The sequence below is a fragment of the Lissotriton vulgaris genome, chromosome 8, assembly GCF_964263255.1.
Source record: "Lissotriton vulgaris chromosome 8, aLisVul1.2, whole genome shotgun sequence".
Classification (NCBI taxonomy): Eukaryota; Metazoa; Chordata; class Amphibia; order Caudata; family Salamandridae; genus Lissotriton; species Lissotriton vulgaris.
This window is the reverse complement of record NC_141696.1, coordinates 911,364,278-911,383,894: the sequence shown is the minus strand read 5'-3', so window position 1 is coordinate 911,383,894 and position 19,617 is coordinate 911,364,278.

Sequence of the window (19,617 nt, the reverse complement as noted above, 5' to 3'; positions counted from 1 at the left end):
AAAGGCATGTGAAGCAAGCTCTTTTACCATACACAATCCCCTTGAATACCAAATGAAAGGACACCACACAGATATATATTGAAAATATATATATATATTTATTTACTACAAATATCCCCTGTACTCTTTATGAGCACAGAAGCAAATGCGTTAAAACAAAACACAGTTTAAATACACAAAAGTTGCACAATATGGATGAGCCCTAGGGGCCACCTAAACCATATACTAAAATAGTGGTATAAGAAGCACCTAGCTGAAAGGAAGTAGATCTAGGGCCTTGGGAATTGCCGGAGCTGTTCGGGACTAACAGTGAGGAAGTCGGGAAAGGCCCACGGGACTCGGGTGCAGTGCTGAAAGTGCACGCATACACCAATGCAATGTCAATGGTGCGTAAACGTTACAAAGTTAGTGTTTAAGGAACCTTCCGGCTGACATAGAAGGACAAAACTTTAGACCTAGGCACTAGAGGTATGTACCAGTGTAGGAACACCGGCGTTGCTGAGTTACCTCACCCACAGGAAGCGGGTGCACAGTTGCGAAGTAGTGTCGCTTTTCGTCACGCAGGTCGATGGTGCTTGGAGCTGAAGATGCTGCAGGGGTCGAGACGAGAAGAGTTCCGGTGGATCCAAGGGTGGATCTGAAGTGTTGAAGACCTGAAAGCAGAGGGGACAATGTTCAAAGTCACTAGCCAGTGACTACCGTGGAACCAGGATGGAACCAGGCGATGTCGGGTGCAAACAGGCGATGAGGTGCAGCTTGTCTCCTCAGCCACGTGGACACAAAGAGGTCGAGGACGTCCAGGCGTCGATCACTAACTGTCCCACAAAGGCTCTAGCTGATGGCAGTGTCGGCAACTTGATTGGAGCAAACAGGCCTTGGCTAATGCAAGCCATGCAGGAAGTGGAAAAAGCTTATCATTCGGACCAGCAAGGTCAGAGTGGGTGCTCCTTTTTATAGGAGCGAGGGCAAATCTGGAGCAATCAGACCTGCAGTGTAAATTGTAGGTTTTGTCACCAAGATGGCCGCTGACCACGTGGCAAGTGGCCGGGATGGCGTGTCAAGTGGCACGGTGCAAAAGGGCTCCACGTAGATCGTGGAGATGCTGGGGGGCTGATCTTCGTTGCAAGGGCTGCTCGGTTGTGGGGCTTCTCAAACCCTAAAGCACAGCATCGAGGGTGCCTTGGGTGCTGCGCAGTCAGCTTCTCGGGGGTCCTTTGAGATGCTTGGTCCCACGTCTCTCGGTGCCTCCACGGGTCCCTTCTTTGCAGGGACTGTGGATCGGGCTGTGCGAAGTCTGGGAGTCTGGGTCTTTAGGCTCGGGCTCCGGCAGGAGGCGGCAGCAAAGCAGACATCGAGTTGCTGGATGGTGCCCGTGTTCACAGGGTGGCCACTCCTAGGCCACAAGGGAGATGCTCTTCAGTCTTCTGTGCAGCAGAATGTCGAAGTCCAGTCGTCTTCTTAGTTTCAAGTTGATTCAGGATGATCTGAGGTGCTATGGCACTGCTCCCACTCTTATTCCCAATCTGAGGGGTGAATCACCTGCTAGGTCCCTCCTCTGGGTGGGACCAGGAAGGGGGGCGGTTACACCCCCTTTCCTTTGTTCAGCTCCGCACCAGGACTGGGGCTGGAAAGCCCCAGCACCGGTTTGGACTGGCTTATGCACGAGGACACCTTGTGTGCCCCGGGCATGTCTGATTCTATTCAGCCCTGTCCTACCTAATACACAAAATCCTGTCTGGGGTGGTGCTCGCACCTCCCAAGGCAGGAAATCCTTTGTCCAAGCCTCCCTCGCTGGAAGGACTCCCAGCAGAAGGAGGTCAGACTTGTGTCTGTGGTGGCAGCATCCATTTTGTGATGCTGAGGCTCGAGTTTAACTTTAACCGGGGTTCAGGTTATGTACATGTTGTGTCCCTCTAGAAGGGTGGAATGCTATCCCCATCGACATAACTGTCGAGGGGATAGTATTCCAAATCGTATGACACCTTACTCGACATGTTTTGATAAAGCCAAACCAAAGTTAGCATATAACCGCGAGGATTATAATGCACTTAAGAGTATATGGTATGGCAATATCCTGGAACAGCTAAGGGAGTTGTTCCCAACATCTGCAGACAGGCTCAGCTTTTGCTAGAGCACCATCTCACATGAAACCACACACTCTGCCTCCAGGATTGCAGAGGTCTTCCATAGGAGTGGCTTATAGGTTACCATGTGTCCAGTTAGGTTAGATATAGGTATACTATATCTAAGTAAGAGGCGATTACACCAACTTACCCCAGCTGAGTAATCATTCAGTTGTGTCAAATATGGAGGCCAGGCTAGGGGTGGCACAATACATGCTGCAGCCCCTGGTAGGCCTTGGATACACCTATGCCCTGGGTACCTGGAGTACACTGTTACAGGGGCCTATAAGGTGAACCAGTTCCAATTTGTAATACACCTAGGGTGCATTGGCTGTAATTTAGAGAGAGAACAGCAGGCTGTGGGTCTGATTAGCAGGCCCACAGCCACATTACGTCATAAACCAGTGAAGCAAAAAGCAAAAATTTGGGGTGACCATAGGATAGCAGACCTAACTCTCCTACACACATCATACACATGCATGAATCAACATGATGCTCATGCCGGCTCCAGACATTCTCCAGGTGAGGCACATTCAGATACTCCCTTGTGGAATTTCTGACCATGCCCACTATTTCTTACAATTGAAGACCCCTCCTCGCACCGTCGACTGATGTGGCGGCTTAATGCCTGTTTTCTTCAGGATCGCAAGCACTCTCAGGAGGAGGGTAAGGAGATTCAGCAAAATTTCCAGCTTAATGCCATGTTGGTTCAATTGTGTGGTGTCCATTGGGGCATGCCACCATTGGGGTGCATGCCAAGAATATCCTCCTACAGGCTAAACGATAGCGCCACCTTTAGGTGACCTAGCTGGATACCGAGGTACTTAATCTGAAAGAGCTTCTGGCTGAGGTTCTTCAGATGCTATTGAGCGACAGCTGGTGCTGATTGCGAGGAAATTAAACTCCTCTCTATTGAAGTAGCAAAGCAGCTTTGGCGCGCGCCCATGGTGTAGGTCTGTGGGTGGGGGAACAAAAATGGAAACTATTATATTTGTTTGTTATATTCCATATAGGTACTATAAAATAGGCCCAGGTAAACATGTCACCCTTCACCTATATTATCTCCCTACAATACACTTGTCAAGGTTTACAGGGACTGACCTTTTACCTAGATATTACACTGCATTCAGAACACAGGTATTCCCCAGTTCAAAATCCCATACATTATGCATATGGATTCTTGGAAGCACAGCAGGACTACCATCTCCTGTATAAAATCTATGTATAAAGTTCATGCCCAATGTCATCCTTAGGCCAAAACAGTAATACAGCAGGGTAGGACCCCTGGGGAGACCTGTGGGTATATATATAAAAGACATATTTCTAAGATAGATAGAGGAGACTGAGACTTCCCAGCTGACACACTTAACAGAGACGCTGAGATTCCTGCATGCAGACACTCCAGCTCACAGTGGTCTAGCATTCCTCGTGGGGTGTCCAGCTCGAAGCCAGGATGGGGTCCCACAGTCTAACTTAAGGTAATGGGGTTGATTAGATCCTAGAGGAATTCTTGGCTTAACACCTACACCCATGCTAGGTACACAGAGGTACATCTAATTAGGGAGCCATTGTTGGAGTTGTATTCATGATTTTAGTAAGATGGTAGAACTCTACCATCCTCTTACCTTTATATTACTGTTAATCATGTATATCTTATACTGTCTAACGGTTGTTGCAGCACATCTATTCTTCACCAGAATAACAACTGTTAAATAAATGAATATATGAAAACGCCCCGTTTGTTTCATTCGGTGTATCTCTCTGAGACAAACTAAGTAAACATGAGTGACTGAGCAAAAGGGAATATATTGTTTCCATGGTCCTGAGGGATCAGGATTGTCATGTTCGATGGTTGCCAAGAACTACTCGCTCCTTGGTAAGTGGAGAGTCTAGTGGCACTGTGAGCTAGTTGGTACAAAAAGGACCAACATACCCGGTGGGGGTGATCAGAGTTCGTCTGACACTAATCCTACAGTGTATGTGGTCTAAACGTGCAGCTCCTGTATATTTTATATAGGAACTACACAAGAGGTTGGCGTTGAGGCCCTTGGCAATCAGGGTTATCACTGAAGTAATAGACGACATGGGCCGAGTTTTTTGTACTCCCACCAGCATTGTGCAAGCCTTTGTGGAGTACTATTCGGTCCCCTATGCAGCCAAACCAAGTCCGGCAGCAGAGCTAGAGAGGCCTCTCCTGGATGATGTGCCATTGCCGTGCCTATCACAGGCAGAATGGTATATACTAGAGGAGCCCATTACGCTGGAAGAGGTGGGAGAGGCTATATCCTCGATGGTGGCAGGTAAAACATCTGGACGAGACAGGTACCCTACCAAGTTCTATGCTAAATACTGAGATGTCCTTGCCCCCCGGCTCCTGGACATGCACATGAAGGCAATAGTGGTTGGCTAGTTTCCTCAGGAGCTTGATCAGGCAACGATTGTGATTATACCCAATTCACAACCGCCATCATCCTCCTGCGTGGATTACCACCCCATCTCACTCAGTAATAGGGAAATTAAAATCTTTGCACGATTCTGGGTGTGTCCCCGATAGGTCCTTTGGTCCCTTATTCATGCTGATCAGTGTGCATTCATGCCCAGGAGGACCCTGAGGCACTGTCTCTGACGGGAAACATCAGTTACATTGTGGTGTTTACACTGCAATACCTTTACAGTGCAGGTATTACAATGAAAGACATTACAATGACTTGCAGTAGATGGCGTTCTAACCTAAGGAATAGTATGATTTACTATTCCAACACCTTCCCTACTGTACGTAAACTAGAGTTGGAATAGTAAATCATACTATTCCTAAGCCCAGCACCCTCCAACGCAAGTCGTTATAACGACTTGCGTTGTAATGCCTGCATTTTAAATGTATTGTGGTGTAAACACTGCGATGTAATGTCATATATTCGTCTCAAACGTCTCCATATAGCACTTACACACAAACACCTCCTGACAGCCCCCCTGGCTTTGTTCCTTGTGGTCTTTGAGAAAGCGTGTGATACTGTTGATTGGGCGACCTTGGCAAGAGTTCTTGAATGAGCAGAAGGGGAGGCTTTAGCACTGGTGGCACCCAGTGCGACAATCATTTTTGGTGCCCCCTGGCTTCCTCCTTGGATTCTCTCACTACCACCCAGCAAAAGTGAACCTCATCTCTCCACAGCCCCTCTCTCAATTACATTTCATTTGTTTTAAAGTGCTGGTAAAGGCTTGCTTTACTAATCCACTTAGCTATCCACATAAAATAGAGAACTGTTCTTTGTAGCAAACATATTAACCCTTTGTGTTGCTCTATGGTGAATCAAATTGCCACTAGACAAACCTCCCATCTCTCTCTCTAGCAGGAACATTAATTAAATGAGTTATCCTGACATTTTTCTTGCTGCATGAAAGATAGATGCACAAGAAACTCTTCAGAAGGTGATTTTAAATCATACCCTATTGCTAAACACAGCGCCCTCCCCCGACAATTGTGTCCCTCCTCCAGGTCAGCACCAATTGCGGGCGCACTAGTCACACTGCCCTAAAGCCGACCCTAATGAGCAGGTTTTGGGCTTCGGTTCTGCAAGCTAGTTAAAGTTGCTTTACTCCGACCCTACTACCAGATTCCAGGTCAATGCCATGGTGTTGGAGGAGTTCTCCATCAGGCAAGGGGCCAGACAGGGGTGCCCCCTGTCCCCCCTCCTGTGTGCGCTAGCGATTGAACCCCTATTGAGGTTGATAAGATGTGATGCACAGACACAGTGTGGGAATGGTGCCAGGGGCGTGATTATCGCATTGTCTTATATGCAGACAATTTTCTACAGTACTTGCCGGAGCCAGCCATAAGTGGACCTCGATGTCTTCTGATTTTGCAGCTTTTCGCAGAAGCTTCAAAGTTACCCATCAACCCAGTCAAATTAGTGCTGATCCCCCTGGTAGTCTCCTGAGATTTTGTGGACTGGCAATTAAGCATTCAACCTAGCCATCTCAGTTTTAAATACATGGGCATTATGGTGACAATCACTCCCAATGGAGAGGATTGGGCTATTTAAAATTATGATATTATCATGTTTCATTTAGCTCTGCTCCAATTTTTCACACTCAATTCCTCGCCACTGGTTTTGGGAGATGGAGTCGGGACGAGTTCATTCTTATGGCACAACTCACGGTCACGCTTGGCTTTTAGGACCTGCAAGCGCACCTCCTATAAAGGTGGTTTAGGAGCATCCAATCTATACCTGTATTAACTGGTGTTGCTCTTACTGGTGATCACTGAGTGGAAGAATGGAGGGTGGTCTCATCCGACTTACAGGCTGGAGCTGAGTGGGCTGCATTTCCCCAATATTCTCTTGATGCTTTACGGGGCACAGTTCTATCTACACTTCATGAGATAACTCGGCTGTTCTTTGATGGGTGGAGGACAGTCCACAAACACACCGAGTGGTGATCCTAATTCACGCAGCACACTCCATTATGGCATGGCAGGTGGCTGAGGGAGACAGCATCTCTGGGAGGGTTTGCACGTTGGGTTGCTATAGATGTCACACTTCTGGGAGATATCTGGAAGTGATCCAACATGGCTTCTTTTAAGGATCTCCAGCGCACTTACTCTCTCTCAAGGACACAGTTCCATAAATATCTGCAACTCCGAGATGCTTTTAGGGTCCATGTGCCCCAGATATGTAGATTCCAGAATTCAGTCCAATGGAGGCCAAGACCATGATGGGAGCGTTGGGTAAAGAGGGAATCTCCCAGATCTATCATATACGTATTATTAATGCCCCAGAATACACATATTATTAATGCCTCAGACTCCTCACCAAATCTCAGAGTTTGTTTGGAGGGTTCGCTTTGGGCCGATGGAAGATGCAGACTGAAGAGAGATGCCCTGATGGCCCACAGGGTACTAACTATGTCATCACTTCTGCACTTGGTGCAGACATACTACCTACACTGTGCTTACTTGTCCCCTGACAGGCTATACTGGGCAAATGTGCTGCCCAGCCCCTCATGTTTCCAGTGTTCTCAGGCATCTGCTGATTTTTTTCACATGACATGGCTGTGTGAGAACACACAAAAGTATGTGAGGAGAATAGCCGCTGAGCTGTCTAGGGTGGTGGGTCTAGAGCTGGTTCTCTCCCTGTTGGTGGCATTGCTGAGGGTGCTGGAAGGGGTTGGGGGGACCAGGGCAGACCGGGCATCTCTGGGGACGGCCCAACTGGTGGCCAAGCTGAACATCGCAGCACACTGGAATTCAACCAGGCAGCCTACTGTGGTGCAGTTGAAGAGGGGGTGGACTGGTGTGCCCAACAGGAGAAGCTGGGTTATGAGGCACAGGATACCCAGTTAAATATGTTAATGTGTGGAGCAAATGGTTTGAAGGGGTGGTTTGAGCCTACTAGCTGTACTTCAAAGAGAAGTATGTTTTGCAACACTTGGTGGGACCATCTACAATGTCATTGTAATGCATATATTGTTGTTTACCCCCTCTGGGGTTTGTACTGACCACACTGGGACTTGTTGTAAAGAAACTAATTAAAAATTGTTTATTAGAAAATATATATTTGGATCCATTCCAGCCTCAGCAGTCTATCACATGTTCAGTAAATGTAGGTCATGGAAAAGTGAAGGGACAATGTGAAGGTATGGACCATATTGATCAGGTAAAAGAAAATATTCTTTATGAAATGAGGTCCTTGTACCCAGTTGGCTAACTGGGGAGGCGCTAAACCCAATGAAGTCTGGGACATCATATGTTTACAGACGTTAGACAACAAGGGATAACTAGAGTGTAGTAGCACCTGTCATCCCCATACATTATATACCGTGCTCTCGAGCACTCAAAGTTACAGAAATTGTCAAAATATTGCCACTGTGTGTGACAAAAAGTTAAAACCTGATCAAAATATCTCTCTACAGCAACACATGGTTGTTTGTGTCATCTAAGGACTACTGATCAACATGTTTTCAGGTCATATATCATAGCATTGAGAAAGGAAAGAATGAGATCTGCTACTGTTTGCAGGTATGACATAAATAACTCATGTATTTATGTGTGTTTATTTTCTCATATTGAGTTGGCCTGAGTGATTAATGAGAGCTGCATAAATGTTAGTTGCAAATGTCCTTTTGATAGAAAATCTTAAGTTTATTTATATATAAAGTACCTCTCCGCAGCTTTCGACACTGTCTGCCACCGCACCCTAATCCAGCCCCTCAGCAACATCGGCATCCAAGAGAAGGCACTGGAGTGGATCGTCTCGTTCCTCGCCGGAAGAAAACAGAGAGTCCGCCTCCCCCGTTTCGATCCGAGGCCACCGAAGTCATCTGTGGCGTTCCGCAAGGCTCATCACTCAGCCCCACCCTCTTCAACGTCTACATGCGACCTCTTGCCGCCATCGCACGCCAACACAACCTCAACATCATCTCATACGCCGACGACACCCAGCTGATCCTCTCCCTCACCAGAGACCTGACACCGCCAGAACCAGCCTACACGAAGGGATGAAAGACGTCGCTGACAAGACGGAAGTCCTCATCCTGGGACCATCACCCTTCCCCTGGGACGACTCCTGGTGGCCCCCAGCCCTGGGCACCGCTCCCAAGCCAACTGACCACGCACGCAACCTGGGCTTCATCCTGGACTCCTCCCTCTTGATGACCAGACAAGTCAACGCCGTCTCCACATCATGATTTCACACCCTACGAATGCTTCGCAAGATCTTCCGATGGATCCCAACCGAAACCAGGAAGACGGTGACCCAGGCCCTCGTCACCAGCCGATTGGACTACGGAAACACCCTCTATGCCGGAACCACAGCCAAGCTACAGAAAAGACTCCAACGCATCCAGAACGCATCCGCCCGACTCATCCTGGACATCCCCCGACGCAGCCACATCTCCGGCCACCTGAGGAACCTGCACTGGCTCCCCATCAACAAGAGGATCACGTTCAGGCTCCTCACCCACGCACACAAGTCTCTCTACGACCTGGGCCCCAAGTACCTCAACGACCGCCTGACCTTCTACACGCTAATCCACCAGCTACGGTCCACTAGCCTCACCCTCGCCGCCGTACCACGCATCCGAAGAGCAACCAACGGAGGCAGATCCTTCTCCTACCTAGTGGCCAAGACATGGAACTCCCTCACCATCCGCCTTCGGCTGACCCAGGACCATCTCGCCTTCAGGAAACAACTCAAGACCTGGCTGTTCGAGCAGTAGCAGACCCCCCCCCCCCCTCCAAGCGCCTTGAGACCCTCCGGGTGAGTAGTGCACTATACAAGTGTCATGATTGATTGATTGATTGAAAGTTCATTTATAAATAAAAGCGATTTCTCGAATGTAGCAATTTCCTTTTGGATTTGCCAATGGTGTGATTTTTGGATTATTTATTTATTACTTTTATTTATATAATAATTTAGTATCAATGTAACAAAGCTGCTTTTTTTGAAAATAACTCTAAATTCAACAGTTGGCTTCCATATTTTTTCTGAGCATGTGATCTTCATGTACTAGGCTTTGAACGTAACGGACCAGCTTTGCACTTACATAAAATATGCAGGGCCATAGCTTGGTCAGTAAGACTGAGGGGGGGTGTGTAGGCTTCAGATGTCCCAATAATCACGCTGGCACATAATGTTAAAATACATTTTGACACAAGCAGGGCCCACAAGAGGGGCTTAAGGGGCAGCGGAAAGGGAGAGAAATGCGGATTGGTAGCGGTACTATGTGAGAGAAAAAACAATATTTTGCAAAACGACCAGCATTTTTCAAGTCTTTCAAAGCAGTTTGAGGCAGAGTGTGTGTTTGAGTATTTGTCTCTGTGTGTACAAATCCCTGATGAAATATGACAGACACCTACCCATACCGGACTGAAAGCACCTATACTCAACTGAAAGCACCTGTACTTAACTGGTTATCACAAAATACGTTTATTAGTGGGGTTTATCACACCAAATACCACCCCACCAATGAGGTATCGCCCCAGACAGAATAGGGGACCAATTCACAAAGATTGGGTATGAATGAGTGTGATTTTCTCTTGCTGTACTCCTTGCTTCTTCATGAATTGCAGGAGTACTACAAGATTAAATCACAGCAACTATTTGTGAATCATGCCCAACATGATTTACATCAACCCTGAATATGCTCAAACAATGAGGAGATATTTTTGTATTCTTCTTCATTAGGCAGGTGGCGTGTCAGAATGAAGCAAAACAAAGGGGATGATGGACAGAGTGATGAACATTGCAAGCACTTACCCCCAGTCATCTGATCTGGGTTTAATCCATCATCATTCTTTAGCTCCCTCACCACCCCAGTTCAGACATGACCATCTGCAAATCAGTCTGACCCTGTGCCACATGGGAACAGTCCAGCTCGAAATGCCAAGCCATGTCTTCCCTGGACTGGAAACAAGCATCCTGGGACAGGTTTCTGGCTAATCAGCCGTCATCAGCCAGACTAGCTTGAATCGAGTGGGAAAGTGACCAAGGACCCACGTCTGGGCATACCCTGCCAACTTAGGGCGAACAAAGCAAAACCAAAGGGGATTATTCTTCTTCATTAGTCAGGCCCCACATATTGTAAACAAACATGTCTTTCCATTGGTTGTAGATTTCCTAATATTAACTCCAGTAGGTTGATCATTTTGCAAATAATATTTCTGAAGTAATCTAAAGTTTTGCAGCGTATTTCAACCCAAGATTCCAGTGTTCAACATCTGTTTGTCAACATATATGATTTGTAAGCCTCTCTTTGATAACTATCTACTTTGCAGATTGTGCACATCACAGGGAAATGTTGCTAGTGCAACTCATACAGCACTTGTTTGCTTTTACAGTTCCTGCAAAACATTCCTACTAGAACCACCTCTCTCACGGAAGAATGCCACAGGGTTATCAAGCCAAAACTGGCATAACTTAAAAAGAGCATTGCTCAAGCTGTGGGTGGCCTAACAATCAGGGTTTACACAAGATTACACTCTTGTAATAAGAATTTTGCAAAGGTATAATAATGGTAGAAAGAGTGATTTACAATTTTAAATGCTTGGCCATTTAAGATACAAGTATAAACTGCCCCGTATAAATTCCAGCAAGTACTGCGGGTGTAGCACTTTTACATCACCTGTGATCATGCCTGGTTCTTTTTGGGCCCAATATATGGACTTTGATGAAACATTATTCATATTACTTGCCCTCAGTACCTTCTAAGCATAGTCTGTCAACATGTCTAGCGGGTACTGGATAAACTGTATGGTTTTCAGCTATTGCATGTACCCTTTAACTTGCACCAGTAATTATTTTCAAACAGCAGGTTTTGTGTTCAGACTCTTCCCTGTGTGACTTTCAATGCAAAACTCAACATTTGTAATCCTCGTCCTTCAAGCCCACTTATTTGCACTCAACTTTCTAGAGTCAAGTTTAGGTACACAAATTCTGTGAAATTTTGCAGGCTTCATTAATGTCACAAATATTGTTAAATTTATATATTCTTCCTTTGGTATAACTAACTCTGCCACCCGGGTCTGGCTCAGCAAGTTTTCAAATAATATACAGCTTATTTAAACCTGCCATCCTCCTCAACCGACTCATAGTTTTCATTTAATCTATGTTCAATGGCGATAATTGATTGAGTGGTATTTTATATTTTAAAGCTATATGATTTCATTTTAGACCAAGACCTCCTTAGCATGTCCTCTGTTATCTCAAGTTCACAGTGAACAAGAGCTTAAAGAGACACTACACTCGCATGTGGAGGATAAAGCCACGTTTTCACACAGACACCATGCCTGGATGACCCTGTTTACTTATAAAACGCCGGGCCTCCAAGCATATTTTGGTCTGGGGTATGGCTGGAAAACTAAGGAAGCCTTTTTAAAACACAGGCTAGGGATCCTACCCGCCATTCCTCACTTACCACTGTGGCTGAGACAGAACTATGGGACTACCGTAAATGCTGGCTTTGCGGAACGGGGACTGAAGACCTAGAACATCTACTATGCACATGCTCGAGGCTGAACAAGGAAAGGGCAGCTCTGTTGAAAACAGCCTTTAACAAACTAGGAGTCCGCTCACGCAGACAAGCCGTCCTCGCCTGCTTCGACCCTGGTCTCTTGCACTGAACGGGAAGCTGGTGAAATTTTTGAAACTAGCGGAATGGAAACAAACAACCCAGGCAGTTGGCTAAGAGGGAATCTTGGGCCAGGGTCAGGTTGCCACGAACAATATATCCTACCTGCACTTTTTACTGTCTTTTATCTTGCCTTTTATTCAAAACCCTTGTTTTTAAAGGTCTCTTTTAATTTCTCCCGTGAGACTTGTTTTTTAATGTATTCTTCTTTTTGTAATGGTTTTTATTAACCTGAAAACAATAAATTGCTTACTTACCATGGGGAGATACTGGCGGCAGAGTTATAACAGTGATCACAAGTTAATGTCCTCTGCACGTACCGAGAATTACTGGATAATTTTTCCCCAATTTTTAGGGCTTCAACACATATATTTAGCATTTGTTCTGAGCAGTAGGTAAATATATTTGGGGTGGCAGTGAAGATATGAGTTGTGGGGGGCACGTGTCAGGGAGGGTACCTGGGAGTTCCAGAGGCACTAAACTTTCTGGAAAGAGAACTATCTACTCCCTTTGTGGAGCTTGAGCAGGATGGCAGGGCCAGTGATTTGCCGCAGTCCTTCAGCCTTTTTTTTTTCCAGGAGTGAATCAATGCCCAGTAAATCCGTTCTTGAATTTCAGGAACAGGAAAATTTAAGTCCAAATTCACTAGACCACCAGGATTTGCCAGGAACAGAATTCCTCTGTAGATTACTCCAGGCAACTCTAATCAGAGGTCTTAATCGCTGGTTCCTATCCTTGAGTTAAAAACATCTAGTGCAGTGACTCCTTGGATACCTTTTCACCCAGGTCCACAAAGTTATGATTACAGGTGTCATTATGGGTGCTTTTTTCAATTGATAAATCAGATGAACATTATCAATAAGACAGTTTTCTTTCATATAAAACTTCTGAGAATAATGTGATCACTTATCCCCTTCCCTCAGAAATCCCCTCAGTACATGCTATTCCTAGAGTCCACCTTGGACTATTGTAATAGCATGTACCTAATACAGAAAAATACCTGCTACAACGTCTGTAACAAGTATACAAAGTGGTAGCTACTTAGTGCAATGCGTAAATAATGAGGGTATATGTGGTTGTTTCACTTCAAACAGATGAAATAGTATATGTACCTTAAAAGGGTAATTCCCTTTCAGTGTCCAGTACCAGTCACGCAAATATTTGCCCCATATCAACTTTCCCACCCCATCACCACAGCTGTGTGTATAAAATGACTTGTGAGCGGCCCAAGATCATAGGTATAGACACAAAAAACCTAAACGTAGTGAACAGATCATTGACAGTTTGGGAAGTATCCATTAAAAATGACTTGCTGGTAGAGAATAGTAAGCAGTCTTATCCCTAAGCTTTTCACTAGAAACTAAAAACCTATAATTTTCTTACAATAGAGTAAATTAACAGACTTAAAACTTTAGCCTACTTTTGTGTAAGTAAGACTTACCATGGCACATTTTATAGACAGACTCATAGATTTAACACTGTACGATCCTACTACACCCTAAAATTGTTACAAGGTAGCCCATTCCGATCTCGTTGGGAAAGCCCCCCATCCGCACGTCTCGCACTCCGGGGCTCTGAATAGCCGAGTACGATGCGAACACTCGCTTACGGACACGGGTCGCTCTGAGCCCTATTGAAGTCAATTGTAGCCTGTTGTACGACGCATATATAGGCTCCCATTGATGAAAAAGGTATGTTGCACAAAAGGCACCCCCTGTAGTGGGAGCGCGCCTGTGCCACACACACCCTACATTCACTTGTTGGGGGGACCCTTGGGTCCCCCCTGTGAATGACTCGTACAGCTACTGGTGAAAGGGGGTCCGACGGGAACCCCCAAAGTCCGCTTCTTTGAGCTTTTACAAGTCGGAACCTCCGTCTCGATCCAGCTACCGAATCTTGCATTGTACTGGCTCGGTCGTAAATCGCCTCCATCACACGGGACGGTTCGCTTATGGCTGACATGTACGGAGTGATCCGGACCTGCAAACGTCTCTGTTGGCAATTTCACGTTTCCCGCATCCTACTTGTTTGCTTGTACAGTTGAACAAGTTGGTCGGAAGCACGCTCCTGTCTTGTACTTTTCCCGGCCGGATCACGTTCTGAGCCATTCCGAGCGAGGTCGGAATCGGCCGCTAAGTAGTAAACTACAATATAATCAATTCCAACTCTTGTGCTCTGCTGGTACTCCGGACAAAAATTAGAAGTATCTCCTCTGAAACATAATAGTTTTGCTAACAAATTCATCACATTACATTTGGAATCAGAATCCAACCCAACTGTGTACTAAAGGAAACAAAATCTGGGAGACATAAGAGAAAATCTTGTTTCCATTTAAGACTCTACAGCCATTCACTGGTACTGGCTAAGATGTGGAAGAGAGTGACCTCCTGTGCAGCCACCCGATTTTTAGGGATGTATGAAACCTATAAAAAGCAATATCTCTGATTGAGTCCTTTGGTTCATAATTGCTTTATGTTTTGTGTGTACAAATTTACAAAGGCAGTGCCACTTCAGCTTCTAAAATATATTTTTTTTAAGTTTGCAAAATTCATAAACTTATACAGTTGGGAAAAAGTACAGCTTCAGTTAGCCCTGTAGTTTCAAGTTTCATGTTTCAAGTTTATTTTATATATGATTACGGAACTCTGAAGAGGTCCAAATAAAATCACAAGAATGTACACATTTAGATAAGATAAATTTCTAGTTTACAATTGATTACATATAATAAAATGTTGCAACCGATCATGAGACCTGACAATCATAAACGATGATCAAGGTTGAAAACAATTTTCATTTAACAAAATTCCAACTAGCAGCACAAATTTTACAAAGCAAAATATAAAGCGACTTTCACGCCATCAGTGCACGGGATTGAGAAATATATACATAGAGAATTAATTTATATAACACAAAAATACCTAAAAACAATACAAATGACTAATATATAGAAGATAAAAATCAACTACATAAAAATACAATATCACCATCTACAGCCTACACACTAATACCCCTTATATCATTTTATAAAGCACTTAAAAAATTGAAAATTCCATTGCAAAATATTTTGTTAGGAAGATGATAAAGTGATTGTATTACTGCAGAGGCTGAGCGAATAGATAAATGCAAACATATTGGCCTCTGACATTTCCACCAGCATAAAGGAGGACAAATTAATAATACATGATTATTATTTTGAAGACCATTTTTGCACAGATTGCAAACTGTTGATGACCATACCATTTAACTGGGAGGGGATTTAAAGGAAACATACCATGCCTCAACAGTATCCAAAAACAGTGCACTCCATGCAGCAGATTCCATGAAATATAAGCCTGTGCTTTATTTATCAAACAGGAATCAATAGCCGGATGATAACACTTCTTTAAAATACATGCCTCCTTGTACATTTTGAAAACTTAAGGATCAGGTGGCCTGTTTCAAAGCAGCTTTTAATTAGTATGGCATCCAAGGGGAATTTAAAGATAGGTCAAATTGAGGCAAATCTGTAACAATAAAAGTGTAAAATGGCTTCTCCCGGTGGCCCTATAGAGGGAGCCCAAACATTTAGCCTGAGAAGTGGCTATAGATATTTTATTTTGTGTATGGGCTTTGTCACTTAATTTTCCACACAGGATCTTCCCTCCGGAAAGGATACGAGTTTACACTTTCCAATTCATGACCACCAGAAACCATACAAAGTTTCCATATTTCAGCTTCTTCTTTCCATGCATACAAATAATTTTGCTTTTGGATACTATGAGCTTTAAGTGATGAGCCTGAGACATTTTTGGGAGTGCCTACAGATTTCTATTTAAACCCTTATTGGTTAGATTAAAAATAGTATGTTCTCTGCATAAAGTTGACAGACAAATGGCTTTTCCCCAATTATTGGGACACTTCCCTCAGTTCAATGATCTGGGAGGACTTGAATATATACTGAAAAGAGCATAGGGGCGAGCAAGGATCCTTGTTTTAACCCATTTGTAGTAGGGATGGCTTGTGATAAACCTCTGTCCCCACCCAATAAAACTCTAAACCAAGTATTAGTATGGAGAATATGAACAAGCTCTAATAGGGTACCCAGCATACCCACATTTAAATAATTACTCAACAGCAGAGGACAATCTACTTTATCAAATGCTGTGAAGAAGCCAATAAAAGCCATGTATGACTTTCCCATTCTAACTGTAACATATTTTTCATTTATTACCTGAAGGGCAGTCATATCATAAATTGTTTCATTCTTCGCCCTAAAACCAGTTTGCTCCGTAAGTATGATTTTATGGACTTCTGCCCTTTCACTAATCTGGGTCAGTAAGCATTTACTAAGACTTAAACCCACTGCGTCAAGAAGTGCGATCTGACTATAGTTTTCCATTAGGTTACAGTCCCTTTCTTAAAGAGTGGAACTATGATAGTACCCTTCCAAGAGGGGAGAACCATTTTTCTTTCATAACAATATTTAAGAAACGGGTGGAGAATTTTACTACAAAAAGGGCCATTTTGTTTCATAACAGTAATTGGTATTTCATTGGGGTCCATTGCCACTGAAGATCGCATTCCCCTTATTACAAATTATATATATTTTCAGGGGGCAATCCATACAGAGTATAATATTCCGTTATTATAAAATACTTAATAGCACCCTATTTTGCGGCATAGAGTCCTCGGATTAGGCTGGCCCATTTGAGTTCTTCAGTAGCGACAAGGATTGATTTAGCTCTACCTCCACAACCATCCACAACAAGAGTCCAGAAAACCCTTGTCTGGCCTTTTAGTACTATTATCCAAAATCTATCTTCCTCCTCCTTTCTTAACCGTACCTTGAACTGAGACCTCCTCATTTTTAATAAGAACACTCTGGTAAGTCTATCAGGGGTATATTCCAAATACTGTTTTCTGACCAGTGCGTTTATCTCATGATATAACCAGAGAAAGGGGACGAGGAATCCCTTTCAGACTTTCCTTTGGGTTCACTTGTTTTACAGTTTTAACAGATTGCTGCATAAAAGTATTACAACTTTATTTTTCTAAGTAGTCTAAAGAAGACTCTAGGGTGCCTCTAAGGCCTGCAATTGCCCTACAATACCAATGACTTCGCCCTGTTGTCTTATCAAACCTAGCAGACTGGCCATCCAGCCCCCAAGAACTATTGAGAGATGTATTAAAATGTATAACAAAAGTTAGAAGCTTATGATCACTAAGAAAAGAACCTGAAACCTTTAAGTCAACCACTAAAAAGAAGGAAGCACGTCCTATCTCTACATAGTTTAGAACAGACGCTTCCCCTGTAATTTATATGTATAAGCTGCGTGAGAGTTGGGAGGTAACCTCCCATTCACTATCACCCCATCGATCATTCCTAAACCAGCCACTAACATTTTTCCTCTCTTATTAGTTCCTATTTTGGGGCTAAAAAGAGCTTGTGGTATCTGCATGGCTTCCTGTTTTTCTTTCTCCCATAACCAATCTAAAGTAAAATTTGATATTTTTCAGTTCAAATCCCCTAACAGAATTTTATGTGGGGAAAATTCCTTATGATATGCTTTTTTAATATACAAGAAAACCTCACTTAAAAGAACATCATAAGAGGCCTCTGGTGGGATAAAAGAATGAATCAACATTAGCGGGGGCATTCTCAGATTTCCATCATAAGAAAAATAAGTTACTGCCAAAAATAGGTTACCGAAACCGTGATAACGTTCGTATCTCCATTGAATTTTATCAGACAGTAGAGATGCCACCCCCCTTTGCATGTCTCCTTCTTGAAGGTGTTGCTTTACAGTCTAAAATGACAAAAATTAATCACAAGTCAATTCACCCGCCCACGAGGTCTCCTGGAGAAACACGTCTGCTGCTAAAGAACTCAGATAATGCAACTTCTCCCTACTATTCTATATACCAGGTGTGTTCCAGGATATGATTTTTAACTCATTGCTAGTAGGAGGAAAGTTGCAGGTGGTTACTATGAGAAACACTGGATAATGGGCCATGTAACCAATTCCATTTGAGGTTCTCATCTTCAGAGTTTCCCTTTAAGGAAAAGTGTGGGATTTACTAATTGACGCTAGCCTACCATGTTTATCTAAATGGATTTTTATCCCATTGGTGTCTGTTAGTGGCCCCCTACTGACGTGCCGAAATTGAGATGACAGAGACCTTTTATCCACAGCACAGTATCCATCCTCTTCTAAAATTGAGATGACATCAATCCCCTAACTTTCTAAAACATCAGACAATCTTAATATTAAATTGACTGTGATTTTAGAATAAAAAATTACCCTTGATTTAAAACCAGCTTCAAAGGGTGGAAGGGAAATTAGATTTATATCACTACCTTGGATATGCTTCAGATTCTCAATCTTCAAAAAACATTTCAGCAACAAGGCCCTATTTGATAATAATTCTCCATCAAACAAGGGAATTAATTCAAACCTATAAGTGTCCACATTGCACCAAGAAGGTTTTTATCCTTGTAGCTCTAAGTGCCACTCTTCTTTACAAAATCAAAAAAAGAAACAGCCATTGGGTTCAATACAGAAGGAACATAAGAGAGGAGTGTCCTTTGATCTATCATTGGTGTTGCTACAAATCCTTCAGCTAGAGCATTAGTATAACCGGACACCCCATGCAATGCCACTGAATCCAGCGTAGGTTCATCATCTGTTAAATTAAGATGACCACTTTCAAGGTCAGTACCATGAGAACATACTTGCGGGGATTAGATTAAAACCTCCATATTAGATGTAGCCTTAATGACCTCTATATTTTATCTAAAATGTAGTCTCTTCTATCTCTTTTCGGCAAATCTACACATAGTTTGTTTCTTCTTTTCTCTTTGCTTTTCCTTCCTCTCTCTGTCCTATGATCGTGGGGCACTTATATCACCGAAGTTTTTTCAATGACTAGACTGGATTTTAAAAATAGGAAACACCTCCTGTTCAACCCTTCTAGATGTACCCTCCATATTATTCCTATTAGAAATGATGTCAGAGATAGACTGTATAGATTCAAATGTAGGTTCAGGAAGACAATCTGAAATAGAACCTTTTTTAACCAGCTTCTTACATTGTGGGTTACTAGCCTGAGTACTAAAATCAATTTGACAACCAAAATCTATCTGAGCAGTCCCATTGCAGCCCTTTACACAAACCCCTTCTATTTCCATTGGTTCAGTTTGATCTATTTCCTATTCTGTTTTATTTCTTATTAGCTCTTTTAATATTTGAGTCACTGTATCCAAAACACGGTCAGAAACACCAACAAACATTATAACAATTTTAGAATAGATGATAGTAACCGTACTAAACAAACTAAATAATCTGATACTTTTACCTCTTCATTTGGAGGTTGACTGGATTGGATACTACTT